At 37.4% G+C, this 17,835-nt stretch overlaps 1 protein-coding gene across 7 annotated transcripts in view; it reads right to left on the minus strand.

Annotated features, from left to right (window-relative positions):
• nav1a (neuron navigator 1a) overlaps nucleotides 1–17,835 on the minus strand; it is a 177,230-nt gene that overhangs the window by 76,449 nt on the left and 82,946 nt on the right. The gene's annotated exons all lie outside the window — the stretch shown is intronic.

The following is a 17,835-nucleotide window of genomic DNA, read 5'->3' on the forward strand; positions in this document are numbered from 1 at the left end:
CCGCGCGTGAAAGCTGCACGTGAAATTTTAATCATTCAAGAAATTCACACGGAAATCCGCGTCATGGGAGGGGCTTCTGCGACCTTACGGAGACTCCGCCACTCCGCTTGCTTCCTGTAATCACGTCACTATTACAACAAGGTCCTGATTGGTTAACATGGTGTGGAAATCCGACGAAATTCAGATTTTTCAACTCGCGTGTTTCCTGCGGCAACGCTCAATTCCCGGGGAACACACCGCGCGTTCTGCGCCATCCGCACGGCAGGATAATAATTCGTGTGTAATCGCATCTTTGCACTGACTTAACATGTAAATGACCTGCACTTGCCGCCTCTACCGCGGCTGGTGTAAACGCAGCATAACACATCAGTTAGGTCATTAAGATTGACAAACCAACTGTTGTTGGCTGTTCCTCATTCATAAAAAAGTCAAAAGGCAACCGGAAAAATCTCTGTAGTTCCTATACTATAAAACATGCAGTCTGCCTCTTAAAACTTTCACCAGGCTCCATCCCTAGAAGTTATTAAGTTGCAGTTGAAGACTCATCTCTTCAGTCTGGCCTTTGAAGTATGGGATTTTTTGGGAACTTATTACAATTGTTTTTAATTGCATGAAAGTTCTTTGTGTACATTAGATGTTTTCCTTATTGGGCAACACTTTGGGCAAAAAACTTGTGCTATATATACTATAGAAAATGATGCCGTGATTACAAGGGTGTAGATCATGTGGGGGACACGGGGGACATGTCACCTGCAGTTTTCAACTCGTTGTCACCATTACACTCATGCATTTCTGTTTGTTACTTTTGGGCAAAGTAAAATTAACCCAATCACAAGTGTGCAAGCCAAGTCTTGTGTCATCACAAACGACTTTTTCACATGCTTTTAGGCATTACAAATTAAAAGATTATAGCACAAAAAGACACAAAACATATTTACTCACATGCTGTTTGAAAATATTACGTGTTTGTTTTCTATTACTGACTATTTGCTTGTTTTTAAGAACAAATTCATTAATTCTTTAATTAAAAAAAAACATGGTCAGGTCAACGCGTCTAAATAAGCACAATCAAGATACACATACGTAAATAAATAAATAAATATATATATATATATATATCTTGATGGCTTATGGGTAATTCTCAATGTTTTTACGTATAGTTTTTGTAAAATAGTAAAATATATTATTCATATAATATATATATATATATATATATATATATATATATATATATATATATATATATATATATATATATATATATATATATATCTCATTTTAATTGTAGTTAAAACAACTTTTTTCAATTCACTTTATCCATGCATTTGAGTTTATCTTGTAGTTTCTTTTTTGGTGCATAACACAAATATTGTACATATGTATGTTTTTAAGTAAAAGTTTCTTATCATATTATGTCATTTGTTAAGACAACAACAAAAAAATTATAGTGTAAATATATAAAAAAGTGGAAAAATGATGATACCTTGTAATGCACTGTAAGTTGCTTTGAATAAACTTGTCTGCCAAATGTTCCAAAGTATTTAAAGGATTTTGCTATAAATAAAGTAATCATTTAGGATCATTAAGTTTTTGCATTATAAGATTATTTTCATGACAATTAAGCACAACTCCCCCAAGATATTCATTACCGCAATGTGCTATTAGATTCTCATTAGTAAAATCAGTGAAACAATTATTTTTCATTAAAAATGCAGTACAAAATTCACTACAATGATGAATAAATATTTTACAGAGCAGTTAAAATATCAATTTTGTACCCCCCATTACAGAATCTAAGTTACGTCTGTGTTCTTATATAGCTCAGTGGTAGAAAGTTGCTTTAATGGTGCAAAGGATGTGGGTTCAAACCCAGGGGTACACACACACACAAACAAATTTACCTTGTAACACACTGTAGTACTGTAAGACACTGTGTCTGCCAATTGCATGAAGCTAAATGTATATGAGTATGGCAAGAATATATTAAGATACAAATTAGTGTTATAATCACAATGTGGAAGAAAGCCAAGTGCACTTACATGTATTGTACTGTAGAGGGAGCAAGAGGCAAGTTAACGGAGCCTGACCTTTCCAAAGCCCCTGACTTATCTGTGACCTCATTACGAACCACAATGCCAAGCTTTACAGTTTTACAGCAGAGGAATCTTTTATACACTATGAGAAAAGATGAGAAACCATTGCTAATGTTTCCTCCACATTTATAAACAACCGAATCACTATTTGAGGTGTTAAGATATACCAATTTAATAATCCATGAGTGGGTACCAATATATTATTAGATTATATTATACACATGCACATCATGGCCGATGCATAAGAGTGGCGCGGCTCAAATCCTCTGACTGGTGGGAGTCTGTGAAGTTCAAGTGCAGGGCAAAAACATCTTCATCTGACTCACCAAACACACGGCCTGTGTGCATCTATCTGTGATGTAATGTATGTCTATATATTTCAAAAACTCATTTTTATGCCTCAGTTCTCTGTTTTTATAGAAGTTATGACACTGCTCTGTATTGTTTTCATTAATACAGTTAAAAACGGATTTATTAAAAAAAAAGATTTGATAAGTTGCTTCAAGCAACATTAACATGAACAACCATTAAGTTTATACAATCCAAAACCCTGACTTGTTAGTACTAACTATTGCTTGTTGCTGGGATGTGGTATTCGAGAGAAGGGAGTCTTATAAAGCATTTACGTATATGGCCATGACAATAAATTATAACCATTGAAATAATAATGCTTTTGGACATCAAATATACCTTTAATTATACCATTTTTGTACGACGTCAGTGGTTTGGACAAATGTTTAAAGTTGATGAATACTTTGCTCACTGGCATGTTATTCCAGTACTTCACTGACTCAAGAGGTCACACTGAGTTAATATGATTTATCTGACACAAGCGCTTAATGCTTTTAATTTAGTGGAAATGGATGTTAGTCACTAAAGTTGCTATGATAGAGACCGTTTTTAAAGTAGCATACAGAGTTTAAGTGATGATTCAGTGTGTTGAGTTAGCTAGGAGGTCTCTGACACATATTTACTTTCCTTTTCAACCACATCTTTTCCTTTTTACAACCTTCTCCACGGGTCTCAAGACGGATCAGAGACCCCCTAACTGACTAATAAAGATTGCTTGAGGGCAACTCTCAGCACCGTGATCCTTTGACCCCGTTGGGATCTTGGGTTTCTACCTGCAGCACAGGACGTCCTGTATGAGTTTAGTGAGGTTTTACGTCTATCTTCTTGTGTGTGTGGAGGTGAAAGCTTATCCAGGGCTTGCATGACCCCTTAGGATCGAGAAACCGGAAATTTAGGATTATGCCTTGACAACTAATATGCCTGAAAAATGAGCTGCAGAGAGTCGGCTATTAAACATGCACGTTTACTATGCAAGATATGGTGCATATCATAAAATATCCTAAACTAAAACATATAGCCTTGTTATGTACTCTATTGGTAAACGCAAATTGTCCTGCTGCTTATTACTTATGTGATCAAGGCTGGTTATACATACTGTAATGGTTTAGGACACTGTCATCTATATGTAGAAATATTACAACATGACAGATATGGTTAAAAATCCACGCTTGATATTGCCGGTTGCATATAAGTATGAATTCAGTTTTATAACAATATTCACAGTTTCTCGCATCAAAGAGTATGGTTACAAAAAAATTCAGTTCATAAACCCCCACAGACCAGCGGTGAGGCAAAGACACAGAGACAAACACAACAGAGAAAAAAAAGGGTGTGGTGTGCAATGTTTTATACATGAAATAAATGATAAAGTTCAGGAGACTCTCTCCTCCTGTCAGAGAAGAAAAATCAGCCAATGAGTAAGAAGAGAATGTGATAGAGACATCCTGTGTCTCAATCCTAAAATACATTAGTCACTCGCTGTTCCCCAGAGCAACCAAATCTCTCAATTACGCCCCACAACTTAGATATGATGGATGACCGTGCTGCAGGGATCATGGGATATTTTTACCATGTAATTTTTTTCTGCACGCTGACGTGATTCGAACCAACCGCAGGTCGCTTTTACTTGGCCTTAAAGGAGACATATCATGCTAAATCCACTTTCTTGGCTCTTAAATGCATTTTGTTGTATATTTGTAGTGTTTATAAGTACATAAAAGTTGAAATTAGTCTCTTCAGGTGCTTTGTTGATATCTTTATATTCTGTTTTGGTCATATTTTCCAACCGGTTCTGATTTTTCTATTATCTATTACGTTTTTTGAACAATTACGTCACAGTATTTGCAGCGGAACTGCTAAATAAGGACATCGACTTCCAGCCCAACACTACGTGCAATCCGCCATTTTATATTTCTCGCTGCGATATTGTAGTCCAAGCTCAAGGATGCAGAAGTTACGAGAGCGTAAGAAATGTACTCACATCTGTGGGTAAAGTCATTTTTGTGTGCCCGAGGCACTTTAAGGATAACTACTTCACCAATCTCCGCCAGTATAAAGAAGGATTTGCCGATAGACTTCGTCTGATTGAGGGGTCAATTACTTCTTTCTTTGGAGACGACGAGCAGAGCCCTTCGGTAAGCAGTTTATAACTTAAAGTAAAAAAGTAAAGTACATGGTGGTCATGGTTTAGCAGTGCTGTTTCTCAATCCGAAGGCTGCAGCATGCGGAGATCGCTTTTGGGCATCAAGCCTGGTTTAAGTTAACTGAGCATCACATTTGCAAGTCATGAGCATATTACAACAACTTACGATTAACTAAGAATAATAGTAAACTTTATAATTGTTAATATTCTGAAATAAGACCGTCTTGATGACGTATGCAGCCTAGATATGCGACCTCCGGAGGCTGCAGCCTCACACCATTGCGATACCTCCATATGAAGACGTTGTTCTGCAGGTTCGTCGTCTTCATTTTCCTCTCAGTCGGTTTCCGACTCTGGCGCGAACATATAAGGCTGGATGGACAAGTCTTCCGTTGTTGACATTTTGTGAATAACGAGTAAATAAAAAGTTTCTGTGCAGCTAGATAATCGTATCTCTGCTATAAAACTACAAAAATGGCCGAACGGGGTGGAGTTTAACCGAGTGTCACCTCTGCAACCTGGAGAGGGGGCAGGGTATGACGTGCATTAAAAAGACAGTACCAAAACGAGTTGCTCTCAGATGCACATCAGAAAAGGGGTAGAAAGGGGGCCTGTGGGGCTATAATAATGAGGAATTCAGACCCAAGCATTGCAGTTTCGCTTTACATAGACCACAAATAGATGATTTATATGTAAAAAGGACAGATTTAAAAGCATGATATGTCTGCTTTAACCTTACCTGAGGACACGAGCAGATAGATCATTTTCTTATGTTAGATAACAGAAATAAAAGGTTTAATTGTAATATAGATGAGAGCAAGTCACTTCACCAGAGATATCAGCGTGTGTCAAAAAGCATTATTGTCATGTGCAGGTAGTTAGCACAGGTAGTTAGAGTTTCTTCCTCCTGTTACTTGATCCTGTGGTTGGGAAAAGTGCCTACCAATGGCTGGATAATTGAGAAATACTAACAGAAAGTTTCATCTTGTGGAACAATAATGAAAGATTGAAATTTTAGCATTATAAATTTATGCTAAAGATTATAACAAGATGGTGCACTGTGTTTTCTATAAATGGTAATAAAAAGTGCATTCAGTATGGCTGCTCAAGCAAGAGATGTCCCGCCCTCCATTAAAAAGAGCCAATCCTTAATCATTAATCTCTGGACAAGGTGCTCTGTAATACCCAGTGTTATGAAGTACTTGCAAACCAGTGTGCATGCATACAGTAGTTGCTGGAGAAACTGGATTGAAAGTAATTTTTAGTGCAATTTGAGCTTGAGAAACAAAATTGAAGGTAAAGTCAAGATTAATTGTTGGAAATATATGGTTTTGTTGGGACCATAGCAGGCAATTTTAAGAATATTTGTCTTCCTCATCATTGAGGTATAGGATTTGGTCTTATACAGTATGACTGACATATGACTTGCAAATAGGGCCACTGAAAGCAGAAGATTTTATTAAAGTGACTTTGGTTCTGCTAATTTTTTTTTTAAGGAACACGCCCACATTTTGGGAATTTAGCTTATTCACCATATTCCCCAGAGTTACATAAGTCCATACATACCTTTCTCATCTTCGTGTTTGCCTTAACTCTGTCTGACGCAGCCCCTGCTAGCTTAGCTTAGCACAAAGACTGGGAGTGAATGGCTCCAGCTAGCAAGCTGCTCCCAAAAAGTGACAAAACATTTTCCTATTTATGTGTTGTGATTTGTATAGTCACACCGTGTACAAATAACAATGTCATATGAGACACAGTCATCTTTTAACAGTATACATACTGAGAACTATATTCTCAGAAGGGGAAGCACTGCTACTTGGGCAGAGTGATTTGCACAACTGACCAAACTCTCTGCTCCTCACCAGGGGCTTCTCGGGTGCTTTGAGCAAATCACTTTGCCCAAGTAGCAGTGCTTTGCCTTCTGAGAATATGGTTCCCTGTATGTATACGGTTAAAAGATGGCTGTGTCTCATATGACTTTGTTATGTGTACACGGTGTGACTATACAAATCACCACACATAAATAGGAAAATGTTTGTGTTTTTTTGTCACTTATTAGGAGCAGTATGCTAGCTGGAGCCATTCACTTGCAGTCTTTGTGCTAAGCTAAGCTAGTGGGGGCTGCGTCAGACAGAGTTACAGCACGCACGGAGATGAGAAACGTTTCTATGGACTTATCTAACTCTGGGGGATATGGTGAATACGCTAAATTCCCAAAATGTGGGCGTGTTCCTTTAAGATTTACATCCCCCCAAATAAAATGGGCTAACCTTTCACAGGTGAGAATGTGTTGTTGTTGTATATGTATAAACTTAATATTATATGTTTTTAACCTCTTAACTGGCGCAGCCCTTTTTGAGTGGGCGGGGGGGTGAAAAGGTAATGTACACCTTCAAATTAATGTGTTTTTATATAGAAGTCTAATCTTGGTCTTGTTTTAAAAAAATCACTGTAAAGTATAAAATTGTTATAGCAGTTTACATTTATTGTAATAAATACAAATAATGCAATAAAGTACGTATTTTATACATAACATTATCACAAAAAACGAGACGTGTTACACTTTTAGTGGTTTTACCAACAACAGCCACTAGGTGTCAACGGTTTGCTGCATACTCTTGTCACAAACTAATAAATTACTGTTATTACTGCTAAATAAAATGTGAAATATGAAAACTACATTTTTAGACCATTCCAACGACATTTTTTCATGATAGATACAAATTCACATGCAAAATATTAAAGTGGGTTTAACTATAGCAATTTTTAATAGCCTATTGTGTTATCGTGTTAGTCTTGTTTTATCATGTTAGTTTAACAGTTACAATGTTTGGGTCTACAACGTCTGATTAAACAAGGGTATAACGGCGGTTGCAGACACATAGGTCATCTTGCTTTTAAATGTTTACGGACCATCTTAACGGGGTTGCCAGATTTGCACAACAAAACCAATCCAATGGCCAATTAAATCTAGCCTAATGACTACAGCCCAAATGCCAACACTTTATTTTCATAAATAAAATAATCTTACCTTAATATTGACTAGGGCTGGGTATTTGCAAGGGCCTCGCGATGCGATACATATCACGATACATGTGTCATGATACAATGTATCACAATATGATGCAATACATTGCATGTTGCGATACTTTTTCTTTTTTATCAAAAATGTAAAAAAACAGAGCTGAATTTTTTTTTTACTTTTTTTAAAGCAAAAGTAAAAAGTGTTTTTACATTTTCTGCCATTTTCTCACTCCCGCTATCTTCTGAGACCTTGACCAAATGGCCGTATATGACAAACAACTGGACAGTGACAACTACAACAGCGGCGGAGGAGGTTGTTTGAAGCACACAGAGGGATTTGATGGTTTTCCCCCCAAAATATCGATAGTAGAGATTGAAATATCGCTACACTATAGGGGGGAAATGTATCACGATAGTTAGCTGCATCAATGTTTTTGCACAACCCTAATATTGACAGCCGATAAACTAAATTTCACACACAGGAAAACAATCCAACAATTTTAAAGTGACCACTGCAGAATTGGCAACACTGGTTAATGCTCAGCCTTTCCAATATGTTGGACAACTTCCCAAAGAAATAGCTGCTAATGATGTATACATACAGTTTTTATGACTTCCTGAAAGGGACTTTGCTAAAGCTAAAGCTAGTTCACTGTCTTATGATGGGCTGTTATCAGATATGCAGTCCTACATAAGACAAGAAACTATAATCAAGCTCACTTTTTGCTATTGTTTTTATGAAAAACCTTGGCAAATAATCACAATAAACATAACTTTAGAAGCCATTTTAATACCATTTTATATGATAAACAACATACAGGTATAATAACAAATGGCAAGGTCCCATGGTATTGCCATCACTAAACCATGATATCATCATAGTACATTTTTGTACTTATTTATTTGGGGGTTCACATGGCAAAGCTTCAAAAGCACATACTGTACATCATGAGAGAATTTTCATATTTCGGTGAACCATTCCTATAAAATCCTTTTCATATCCATTATCAATATGTTGTTTTCATCTATTAACAAAAAGGGTCATTTACACAAAATGAAACCTAATTGTAATAAGGGCCCTTGATGTGTTACTGTCTCACCAATGGTTATTCCCACTTAAAACCACTGACCTAAATACACGCACACTCCCACATGCACTCTCCTACGAGATGTCTTTGTCTAGTTCAAAACCAACTTGCATCTCTGCCGATGGCTTTGTGGGCTGGTGTTGCTATAGCAACAGGCGAGAGCTGCACACGGTGGCGCCAGAATTCCCTGGCCCGCTCCAGTGAACATGGGCGTAAGTGTGGGACCCCCTACTGAATATCTAAAATATCTCCCCCCATGACATATCAAAAAGACAAACACAATCAGAAGATGCTTTTTTATATTTATTGACCGTTTCATATTTATGAGAGACTGCACCACTGCAGGGTCTGAGATATTATAATGGCATTCAAAAATAATAATAAAAAAACATTTTAAAGATAGTTACATGGATTTTTGAGTGGGCTCAGAAAATTATTCAAGTAGTGAATGCCGGGAAATTCACCCACTGCAAAACTAAATCTGGCAACTTTATGTCACTAACTAATTATTAACCACACGTTGAGATCCTAAGTGTTTAAATGAACGCTTATGTGTGTAATCCTTTGTCATGAACACTAGAGCCAGTGAAGAGTTTACTGGTGGTAAAGTTATGACCCCTGTCCAGTGCACAGAGGACATTGTTATTTCACAGTGAAGCTGTTGAAGCCCATGTAACATGAACCCAATATAAACAGTCAGCCACTGTACTGGCAGACATGCAAATGTATGGCTACATTAAATAAGGGTTATAAATCTCTCTGTGATACCCTAACTTTATTTTAATGCCTTGCCCTCTACCACCTATAAAGACATCTTTTTAAACTAAAACTGAACCTCATAAGTGACTGATATGAAGTGCCATACAAAGGTCTTTTCGGGTCCAAAGAAACGCACCCAAACCGAAATGACCCAAATCACTTTTTACCAAAACCTGATGTGCATAAATCTTTTTTTTTTAAGTAAGACCCAACTCAAGAAAAACCCGACAAAATTAGCCCTGAGTCTGACCTGCATACACCAGTCAGACAGAAAGAAAGTACTGTTGGCCTCACAACCGATTTGGCCCGCTGCTCCATTTATTTTCATTTCTTATCTGACAACAACACCAAGGTAAACACTACAATGTGCATTCAACTTGATTGATAGGCCTGGCTCAAGTAAGGAATAATTGACGATGGGCTGTTGAGTTATAACAAAATAATGCACACCCAAGGTGGTGATGCGTCATGAATCGGAATGCTGTTACACCACAGGTGTGCATTATTTTCAAATAATTCAAAGGTGTGGAGTCAACAGACACACATTTTGCTCAGGTGCCTATTTTTAAGACATTTTAACGAAACGTGGTATAACGAAAATGAACCTACCGCTAGCCACAAGATGTCAAAAGCACTCTTGGCAAACAGGGCGGGGGGTTGGACAAAAAGACTAAAGCATGCAAGACTACATACACGCAAGATAGTTTGGGTCTTCTCGGGTCTCTTCGGCAAAAACACAATAATTATAAATGACCAGAGACCCGAGGCCACAAGTATTATACCAGACCCATGTCCAAGGCACACATGAAACCTTTTCGGGTCGGACCTCTGGTTTTCCGATCTAAGTGGACCCGTGAATACCTCTAGTGCCATAAATAGGGAGCAAATACACATTGCACACAAATAGATTAAAAAACTATTGTTGCACATAAGACTGACGTCCATAGGATATACAGTATGCATTGCATTTGATTAAAGACAAAAAATTGTATATTAGAAGGTGGCAATAATAAAGTTTCTGTCCCACCAGTAGTGTACTAACAATGCCTTGTTAAGTAGGCATAAATTGTTAAGTAGGTTTTGTAACACAACCCTGACATTTGAAAAAGTAACTCCGCTGAACTTTAGACTGAGGTCCACCCCCTGATTTTTTATAGTGTAATGACTTTACAAACTGTATAATTAAACTACTGTTTTGTGGCCAACTTATGCCATTGAATATAAATTTTAGGATCCAGTAATAAACTGGATCATGTTCATGAACTGAAGTCTGTTTGTGGGACACAAGCATGAGACTTTTATTACATATAAAATGCTATCTGAAACAAAACACAAGGGACTGACTGTGCAAAGACTGAGTATGTCTTGTGGGTTATAATCAGAAATACTCTCATTTTGCACATATATGCCATGAATAAGCATGGATATCTTAAACTGAGCAAGCGTGCCAGAGGAGAAATCGCTCTTCTAAGGGCTTTTTTCCACTTCTATACCATTTGAAGTTTTTTGCCAGTCGCAATTGCTCACTGTCAGAAAAAAACAATCAAAAATGGTCTCAAGGTGTCACTGGGTCAGTACCATTAAAACAAGGTCCTAATACATGTATGTTCCATTTAGGTATGATATGCATACATTTGGTATCAATATTTACCTCTGAGGTATATGAACTTTTTAGGTGCAAAGGTGTACTTTTAAAAATTGTACCACCCCAGTGACAGCTGGGGACCGTTAATTGACAATTTTTCTGACAGTGGGAGGCTGCTGACATTAGGTTTAAAGTTTTATATTTTGCTTTTAATATAACTATACTGTATAATTTTCCTGATTATATATCATTTCATATAATTAGGCCAATTTCAATGTAAGATGGAATGACATATCATCAGTCAAACTAATTTATGAATTGCCTCATGGTCTCAAAAAGTATATACTGTTTCAGTATCCTGATACGTTGTCGTCTCATAAAACATTGAGGTGGGTCAGAGATTTCAGTATTTGTGACGAGAATTAATGTATCGAAATGATTTATTCGGAAAACAACCACAACACTTTATGATTGTGGTGGAATGTTGTGTATGAACAAGCACCACTCACAATTTCTTCAACAAATGTAAAAGCACACTTGATGTACTTTAATGTGATTTCGTTTATATTTGTGTCTCTGGTGTGAGTGATATTCTTGAGTTAATTGCTTGAAATCAGGTCATCCATTTAGGTGTTTGTCAACTTTGAGCAATTTCACACTCATTAATCCTTTACCCATCATGCACTGCATTCATCTTAATACAGAAATGTGATGAGCAGACAGAATAAATGAAAAAAGAAGAAAAACTGTGTTCGGATACAGACGGTTACCATGGCAACTAGCATACCTGAGGAAGAGATATAAGAAAACCAACCAGCTTGTGTGCTGTGTCTGAGCTGTGTACAGATATCTGTGTCACCATTAAATTTCTGTATGTGCACACAGTATTGCTTTCAAAGAGTGCATGTGTGTGCGCGCGCGTGTGTGTTTTTTACTGTAATATGCTGCATGGGATTTTTATAATAATACCCCAGAGAAAAAATATTGTTTAAGTTTGCTCCTACTATGTCGACTATATAGACATAATGATCTGTGTTTAATACCAGATTTATTTTAGCCTGAAATTGGTTTTAGGATAATTTGAGTAGAAACACTCTAAAAAAGTGGTACTATAAGTATGGCACCTATGTAGAACCATACGGGGTGATATAGCACTACTTTAACACCACTTATGGTTCTACAGAGCACAATATGGTTCTACACAGGTGCTAAATGGCATTTAAAATGGTTCCCCTATGATTACGAGCCAGTGAAACGCTTTTAGTGCTATTAAGCTGCGTTTGTTTTTACAGTGAATGTTTGAGTTCTTATCAAAATCCTTAAAGGAATAATTTATCCCAAAATAAACATTTGCCCGTCATGATCAAGCTATCCTAAGTGTATATTATTTTTTTCTTTCAGCCAAACACAGTTGTAGTTGTATTAAATAATATCCTAGCTATTTTAAGCTTTAAAATGCCATTGGATAGTGCCCCATTTTTGAAACTGCAAAAAAAAAGAGTCCTGTTAGGTGAAGCGATGGGTTTTTGTAAAGAAACATTTACATTTTAAACGATATAATCTGGCTGACCACTGACCCAAGGTTAAAAACCCATCGCTTCACTTTTTCATTTTCATTTTGGGGTAACTTATTCCTTTAAAGGTGACATAGAATGATTGAACAGAGTATTTATCCTTGTTCTGTGATGTGACATGTAGACAAAATTTTTTTGTTTGGGTCTGTAATGCCTAAGGAAGCTTCCTAAAAACCTCTCTCAGATAGCTCTATTAGGGTGGGGGATTTTAAACAAGTGGTTTTGCACCTATTTGGCTCCCCCTACTGGCTTAACTTGCAATCTCATTACTGATTGGCTGACTTTGCTGTCACTCAAAAAATTTAGCAAATTATTTTAAAGTGGAGGGGCAGGGAGATGCCTGTGATGTCATAATAAGCATCATTTTTTCAGATTGGGCTGTTTTCTGGTTGACATTTCTAAAAGAGGAATTTCTATGAGACTGAGATATTTAGCATGTTTAGCACTTTTTGTATGTTTGTGAATGTGGGTAGACTACCATTATTCAACAAAGACAAGGTAAAAATGTTTTTTCATTCTCTGTCCCCTTTAAATTTGGATCACATACTTTGTATCTTTTGGATCTATATAAAGAGCTCTGAGGATTAATCAGATTCGAAGTGAAAATATTTGGGGAACGTATCCTACGCACAGAGATCTATATAAAGAGCTCTGAGGATTAATCAGATTCGAAGTGAAAATATTTGGGGAACGTATCCTACGCACAGAGAGTATTCGATCAATATCATTAACTCTTTTTTTTTACGTAGGTGACGTTTAGCAGCATTTGCATCCGAGCTTCTCATAACTAGATTTTTTCTCGTATAAAATATCTAACATATATTGTCTTTTTTTAATCAAACTTCATAAATAAAAATAAAAGACCTAATAGCTGCGAATATATAATCTGTGTTGCGATTGGTTAATTTTGACTTGAGGTTTACACTCTTCTGTTCGGCTTCCTGCATTTCCTCTAATGCACTGATAACATTCACGGCCTGTCTCTGTGCACTTTGTCACCTTGACAACTCAAGACAGCGTGATGCTCAGAAGAACAGCAGAGTGGAAACAAATACAAATCAACTAGACATTTTAAACCAGTCAGACATGAGGAAGCCAAACCAGACAAAGACAGCAGACAGTGTGCTGAATCAGATATCATCAAAGCAATAGAAGCTGAGGAGAAATGTTCTTATGTCTAAAGATACTACACAGAAACTATGTGATGCATGCAGAGGATTCGTGTTTTACCGTAAATAACTCACTGTTACATTCAAACCAGCTGTGACCACAATGTGATCAGGACACTTTGTATGGTTGCCTGGTGTCTACTAGCCATATTACACGGCTCGTTGGAATGCTTGATTCTGATTGGCCAGTCGCGACATTTGCAGGTTTGTTATTCCTGCTCAAAACTAATAACGCATGGTAACGCGTATGCTCCTTAAAATTGTACTGACATGTACAGTTTAATACTACACAAATAAATATGTCTTTTAATCAGTCCGTCCAGCATTTAGCGATTTATTTTTGTGATTTTGAGATCAAAATGACTATTTTGCGGCAATAATTTCCAGAAATTTGCGATTTTTCCCCTCTATAAATAGGATACTAATGCTTATTTAATATTAAATTATTATAAAGAAGTTATCAAGTAACTAAATAATTAAGTAAACAGTCAGTGATATAATAAGAACAGAGAAACTAAATAAAAATATCACAAATAAATAAATAAAAGTGGTTTTAAAAACTTTGTCGCCAGGATGATTTAAAGAAAATGTTTTTAAAATAATTAACCACTTCAAGCTTCATAAATGTTTAAAAAATGTGACCCGTCACGGAAAAGTCGGCAGCACAAGTTTCGAGATAATGAGAAAGAATTTTTTTTTTCAAAATGTGTGATTTTCGTTTTTTTTTTTTTTTTTGCAGAATCTGTTAGTTGAGATCACGAAGCAGCCTCTCCATGTTTGAGATTTTTGTATATTTAAAAGCGTACATTTTTCGGTTGAAATAGGCTTGTTTTTCCTGAGATTCTAGCGTGTAGCGGGGGGGGGGGGGGGGGGTCATTGTCTGTGTGTATTTACATACTGGATAAGCGGCTTTTGTTTTGCCCCCGCCCTCAAAGGGAACAGCGTGGCTACTTTATAGGGATAGTTCGCCCAAAAATGAAAATAATGTCATTAATGAATTACCCTTATGTCGTTCTAAACACGGAAGACCTCCGTTCATCTTCGGAACACAGTTTAAGATGTTTTAACGTTAGATTTAGTCCGAGAGCTTTCTGTCTCCTCCATTGAAAATCTATGTACGGTTTCCATGTCCAGAAAGGTAATAAAAACATCATCAAAGTAGTCCATGTGACATCAGTGGGTCAGTAAGAATGTGTTGAAGCATCGAAAATACATTTTGGTCCAAAAATAACAAGAATTACGACTATATTCAGCATGGTCTTCTCTTTCGGTTCTGTTGTGAACCGCGTGAAGTCACGTGACTGTAGTGACGCGGTTGACCTGTCCCTCAGACATGTTTGCTAAGTTTTTTTTCCAAACTTACAGTGTGCATCTCCCCAGACTGTAAACGAAGGCGCACAAAAAAAAGCTGGGGCGCAACAGATATTAGTCACTCGCGTCTTACATCAGCCGCGTCACTGGCTTGCTCGACTTTATGCGGCGCTGCAGTCGGACGGCGTCAAAGTGCCGCTCTCGCGAGAGATCGTTGAATTCGTTATATAATTGGCTACATGTTTTGTCTATGAATATTTTCCATAAAGTCACTGGCTGATGGAGGAACGAGGGAGCAATTGGTAACATCTCTAAAGGACGTCACGTTTTCGACAGCGCTGTTTGGATGATCTATTATACTACCTCCCTATTTTAAATACAATAAAATAAACTTTGAAGGCGGGTTCATGTGTTTAACGGAGTGTAATCTCATATACCCTTACATGTTACATAAATAGTCCTCAGATTGTATATTATATTCTATTACCAGACATTCATGCGAAATCTGATGTAAACAATAGACTACATATCTATATTTCACGGATTATACGCATTTGTGGACAAAATGGTCATTGGATAATTCACACATCTGAAACAGACTGGATTGAACTTGTGATCAACACAAAGGTAAAAAGTCCTATTTATTTTTTATTTTATTTTACTTCTGTCACAAAAAACTATGTATGATGCTAGAACATCTGTATCTCAAAACGGCTTTACAGGGGGTATGGCTTAGCTAAATGAGATGTAAATGAGCCCTATTGTCTCTCCCGGCAGGAGAAGGGTTTAACTTTCCGTCTCTATTTTCTCGGCTTTCTGTTTCTTGAATGTGTTACACTCCAATGGCCACAACTTCTCCAAATCTTATCAGATTTCCATGAGCTTAGAAACTGCACTTTCAGAATCTGTGATTCTGAACTCAAAAACCCCCAGATCCGACTTGTGTCCCTACTTTCCGTGACTGGTCACAAATGTTTGATATTAATAAGAACATATGAATCAATCTATCATCGCCACACTGACAGGTGCGTCATGTAATCTTTTTTTTTGAAGGGGCGCTCTTTAAAACGTTTGAAAATGACTACTACAGTAATGCACAATATCCACAAGTCTAAAACTACTGTTTCCCTAAAATGTGTGTTTACTTGTATGTTATTATGTGTCTATGTGAGCGTTCAAGTATAAAGCCTGAAAGGAGAACAGTTTGGTCACATGTTTGCTAAAGCTGAGATGAGATGATAGTGGACAGATGCCTTTAATTTGTGTCTCAAGTTCCTGACAACTTAATATAAGGACTACAAAACAGTACATTGAAATGAATTGTGACATTGCTTCACCTGGTTATTGGCATTTATGTGAGGCCTTTTTCATTTTTGGGATTATTTTGCAATGAAATAACAAATTATGCAGGATCCCGAAATAACGCAACATATTGTTGATTTTGCACTTTATGCCGCGACCGTGGAATCCCGAAAAACTGGAGGGTAGGGTTGCCGCGGTGACGTAATTTTCCCACCGGTTAATCGGTGCGTCACAAACTCGGTGATCCCGGTATCCCCGGGTGGGAGGGGCTTATAAATGCGCATGCAGACGTGCACATTTTACTTTCACTTTTGAATTATGCAACTGTTTGAATGCATTGCTTGCGTACGCTGCGTTAAATCACGTATGAATTTGTGTGCAATGCGAGTGCAACAGCTGGTTTACTTAAGTGCTTAAGTCAATGTGCGCAGGTAATTCTCGCAGAACTCGCCAGTCCCAAGCCGAGCAACCGGCTACTTCTCCATAAAAGCGCTCCTTGAATGATGGGTTTAATATTTTTCTTGATGAAAAACACAACAACAACACGATCTTGCTTATATTAAACATCATATATGTATATTATAACAAAAACGAGTAAGCACACGGCTTCTGTCATCATCTGGTCAGTCAGCTCACCTCACAAACTCTGACAGAAATAAATGAAATCTGACACCTGCTGCTCTGTGACGTGACGCGCGTTCAGCTCCGCTGAATTCAGGCACAAGACACATTCAGTTGTAAATGTTTGCTCTCTCTAACGAAACTAAATGATTTAATTACACGAAAATATCAAAACGACGGTGTCGCGGTGGGCAAGTGATCTAACCGGTGAGAGGCTGAAGCACCGGTTATCACCGTTTCACCGACTATCGCGGCAAGCCTACTGGAGGGACTGATATATGATATTGTATTTACAAACGATTCAACCAAATTTGCATGAAACCTGGTTTCTATAATAAGCGATTTTTGATCGTTATCTGCTAACTCTTTTCTCACTTACTCAGGGCTTATTTCTGCAATAACAACCGGCTGCCCTTACATTACTCCTTACGTAGCCTCTATAATCAAAGCGTTAGTCGTAACAGTTGTAGTTATGTTGGGTTTCAACTGTGGTCTACTGAAGTAGGTATTTATTTGATTTCAACTGCTGTCAACTGCTGCAAGTGAAGTACCTTCAACTGTGAACAGCTTGATTGTAAACTTTCTCACTTTGCAGTGACCGACTCAGTGGCTGTTAACAGCTATTCCCTATCAGACTAAACCAACAGTGCAGGTTAAGAGAGGGCGACTTCAAAGCTTTGCTAACGGCTAACGCAAACACATCTAATTTCCTCTGCAATTTCCCAGCTTTGTGTCCACAAATAACTCACCACATAAACGCACTTAACATCGCATCTCCAACAAAGACCTATCCTCTACACACAACTGTAACAGGA

Source organism: Paramisgurnus dabryanus, chromosome 21 (genome assembly GCF_030506205.2).
Source record: "Paramisgurnus dabryanus chromosome 21, PD_genome_1.1, whole genome shotgun sequence".
Taxonomy (NCBI): domain Eukaryota; kingdom Metazoa; phylum Chordata; class Actinopteri; order Cypriniformes; family Cobitidae; genus Paramisgurnus; species Paramisgurnus dabryanus.